Here is a 4,521-nt window from a genome sequence, read left to right on the forward strand (position 1 = left end):
AAGTGGCCTCCAGGTACTTGTGATTCCTTGCGATTAATGCATTTATTTATTTTAAAAGATCGATGTACTCTGGGCTTTTAATAGGTGACCATAGTTATTTACCATGAGAGTGCAGTAGCCACGGTTCTCCTTCTCCAGCCCCTCCCAGTGAAAATTAACACTGCACATGTGTTGGCTTCAAACATTTGAGGATAGGACTTAGAAATGCGGTTTGGTAGTTACGTGAGGATGTGCCGTCCTTGTGAAAGTCCAGCTGATAACATTGGTCAAGGGCTGCCCTCATAAAGAAGGCTACTTGTTGCATTGGGGTAGGGTGGGATGGGGGGTTAAACTGGTAAATGTTTATAGTCATTAGGAACTGCCATGATCAATCAGCACCGTGATGGCACTGGATGATCAAGTAGCTGGGAAGAGGGGCACCAAGAGTCCAATATTAGATCGCTTTCCAGAAGAGGTAGTAGCAACATTAAAGGGCCATAAATCTTCAGGCAGTGGCTGTTTTTAGCACTTTGTGCAAGGCAATGCATTCAGTTTGTGATCGACCTGTGCCACTGCAATGACTCCTCCCCACTTGTAAATTTTTTTGGGGGAGGTCAAGTTGAGAAATGGATTATATTATCTGCATCGTATTGAGGTGCACTTTATGGATTTACTGTACAGAGTACCAGTTTGCTTACAGCTGCACGGCTGGTGACAGTATCCATGACTTGCTGTCTTAACCTGAGAGATCTTTCCAAGACTGCTCAGTAAGCATGTGTGGTTTTTTTTTCCTGTGTGTATATGTGTGATGTTTATTTTTTTGACGTAATTTTATTTGTTTCACCGCATTTGTATAAATCTTGGACACGACTACAGTCCCGTGAGAACTGAGCAAACTTCAATCATGACGCTCTACAGCTGCTGCTCCGTCAGTGAGCAGACGCAGATTGATATAATTCATCACTCCTCCTCTGTCTCATCCATCGTTCAAAAGTTCAACCTCGCTACATGGGTTATCTCACCACTTCTGATTTCTGTCATCGCTTTTCTTTCTAGTCCCGAACCTAGAAAGAACGGCATATTCCTGTTTAGCACATTCGACTCTTCCTCCACTGTTTAGTGGAAGATAGTGACTCTGTTCATCTTAAACTGCTTCTTGTCTCTCATTGTAAAGAGGGGGGGGGTCTCAAACACCGATAAGTAATGCTCTGTACTCTTTGACTCCCCACACTGTCAATCTCAGAACCCAAATTTTTTGAGCAATTTAAAGGGAAGGAAATCTCTCCCCTCTCAAAAACTAATGTTTTAATGCTTGCACATTTTGTCCATGTTGTCCTGGTTGTGTTAAGAGACAGAAGGCACTGATGTATGGGACAAAGGGCAAAATAAAAGTGGTTCTGAAGCTAGAAATGCAATACATTGTTCTTTTATGTTGATTTTTTCCCCCCATTTTACTCATGTCAGATTGCTTCCTGGTTAAAGCTAGCTGTAGTTCAATCTGTTATTTAAATTCTAATATACAATTTGCATCTGGAGTTGATTGATGTTCAGGGGCCATGTTGTGTATGTGATGTTCAGCATTTGAATATGAATAATTATTGTAAACTATAATATTTTATGACTTTGTTTCTAGTCTTATATAAATTTTCTATTTGGTCAATGATTTGAATCATATTCCTCATAATTTAATGAACGTATAATACTTTTCAGAATATTTGTGCTTTAGATGGAACGGAATGACTTGAAATTTTCACGTAATGCTCAGTAGTTCTGTAATTAAAGCATGTAGGGGTTGTAGGTCTAAAACATCAAATCTTTCTCATGCCTCTTTTTTTTAAGTAGTAATTTATCTGCCATGGTTGATCGCAGTGTTGTCTCTAAGGCAGAAGGTTGCGGGTTTGAACCTCTGCCAGAAAGTTGCTGCAGCTTCTCCCTCAATCTGAAACCAGCGTGAAGAAGGATCCCAGCGCAAAACGTCGCCTGTTCATTCCCTCCACAGATGCTATCTGACCTGCTGAGTCATTCCAGAACATTGCGTTTTACACCAACTATCTCATTCCTGGTTTTGGTGTATGCAAAGATTTGCAAATACAAGCCCTTGTGCCTGGTTAATTATATTGCAAAGTCAAACTTCTCTGAAGTAAATAGTGATTCCTTTGGAAGGTGAGACTGGAGAATTAAAATGGAAAATAGTGGCAAAGATGATAAATAATTGGATTGGTCTTAATGATGAAATATATTTAAATATTCCGACAATAATGTAAGAACCACAGAGAGGGGAGAACTTAAAGCTGAAATGACTAAAGATTATCGTCAGCCAGACTTGATGTCTGAACGCTGGAACCTTAAAGTGTTATAATTATCAAAAGTGCAGAGTATGGAAAGGATACAGGGTTGGAAAACCAAAAGGAGAGAGAGAGAGAGAGAGAGGCGTATAAGATCAAAAGCCAGTAAGTCTTGCAAATCATTTGCGGGAATCTAGGAAATCAAACAATCAAGAAGAGTTGGCATGTTTTATGACAGGAAAATCACATTTTATAAATTTCCTGGAGTTCTTTGAAGCAGTAATAAATGGCGGATAAAAGCAATGTTAAAGGATGTTATCAAATTGGCATGGACAGATGATCGGCTAGCTAACAGAAACCAGCCTGGATAAATTGGTCACTTTTTATTGATCAGCAATAATCACAAAGATCATTGCCAGGGATCTACCATTTACAGTGTATTAATGAATTAGATGAAAGGACAGAGTGTAATAGTTTTGAGAATAGATGCTGGGAGAATGTTCCCCATCATTAAGGAGACCAGGGTGCATTGTTTCAGACTACGTTGGTTGAAAATTCAGGGGCAATTTCTTTGCGTGCTGTGACGTTTTGGAAACCTACAAGCCAGAGCGCTGTTGCAGGCAGGATGCATGAATATCCACATGTCTGTAGAGTACCTAGGAGAGAAGGAACACAAGAATGCAGGTACAAAAAGAGGTAAAGAAACAGACATCAAATGATACATAAAAACAAAGATACGGAGAATGAACCATGAAAGACGACAATAATGCAAACATGGACAAGGGTATGAATGAGTTGGAAAAAGACACAAAAAGCAGTGAGAAAAATACCACAACAGTATATATGGGAACAAAGTTATACAAATAGATACTAAGGGGCACAAAGAGACGATGGGACAAGATGACAAGAAATGATGGCACAGAAAGACAAGCTAATTATACAACAGCACAAAAAAGGTGAAGCCTTTTGTTGAGTATCTCTCGGTCCTCTAACTGTCTCTTTCAATAACATTTTCCTGTGACTGATGTTACATGTACTCTGGCTACTTCTCTTGAGTTTGTGTGATTTTTGTTTTGGCCTTTTTTTTTGACATTTTGGGGGGTTTTTTCTGAGATATTTAAAGACGTAGCAAGGACCAGAGAAAGACTTGGTTCTTGGTTTCCTGGTCCTCCAAAATATTCCAAATGGAATTTAAACGACTTGACGAAATACAGAACATGATATAGGAATTTTTAAAAAAGCAGATAAAGAGAAAGATGCAGAAAAATGGCAAAAAGTGAGTGGAAGACACTAAGCAGCACAATAAGCTGAACATTCCCAAAAAGATGCACTCGTGATATTTTTCCTGTCTTTATTTGAATATATTGTGTAAGTACATTGTTTTAACTTTTGTCTTTTTCTGTCATTCTTTTTTTTTTGTTGCCTATATTTTGTCTTCCTGTCCTCACTCTTGCATTTTTGCAGCTTTTTCTTGTACATTTTGTTTGTTTTCTGCATCTAGTTCCGAATGTGTCTTTTTCAGTAATTGCTGGGTGTTTTTAGCCATTTTGGACAATCTTTCCCTGTTTCTTCTTTGTCTCTTCATCCTCCTCGTGTATATTTCCGCTAATTTTTTTTTAATGTTTCTCTAAGACTTTTGTGCAATGTATTTATGCTTTTACTTTGCTTTGATATATTTCTACCTTTTAATGCAATATTTCTGTTCCTTTTATTCCATCTTTTTCTGAGATTTGTTTGCATTACTGTGTTTCTGCATTTTTGTGGATTTATTCTTTCTGTGTCCCTGTCCTTTTTCCAATTACATTTCTGCCTTTTGGTGCATCTTTTTCCGCGTCTTATTCTGTCCTTTCCCTCAGCTTTTTGCTTTCTCAGCGTCGATGTCTACACTATTTTCTGACTCTTTTACTTTTTTTTTCCTGTGCCTGCTTCTTTGTCTTTCTATGGGCTATCCCGTGCACTATTGGGTCTTCACCAAAGTTAATTCCGGCTAATAAGGATTTTAGAGACAGTAGCTGTCGATGCCCTCAATAGAGCTACATGTTTCTGAGGTGCAAACTTCCTCTTGCCTGACTTCAGTTGACTGAAGATGACTCTTCAAAAGGATCGGTTGGACCCAACAGTGAGGATATCATTAAGCTGGCTGAGCGTCACATCACACTAAAGTATTCTCATGGACAGCAAAAGAAGGAATAGAACATTTTAACAAACTTTTCATATATTTTGCTTGACACAAAATTAATGAGATTTATATTGAAAC

The sequence above is a fragment of the Leucoraja erinacea genome, chromosome 20 (genome assembly GCF_028641065.1).
Source record: "Leucoraja erinacea ecotype New England chromosome 20, Leri_hhj_1, whole genome shotgun sequence".
NCBI classification, from domain to species: Eukaryota; Metazoa; Chordata; class Chondrichthyes; order Rajiformes; family Rajidae; genus Leucoraja; species Leucoraja erinaceus.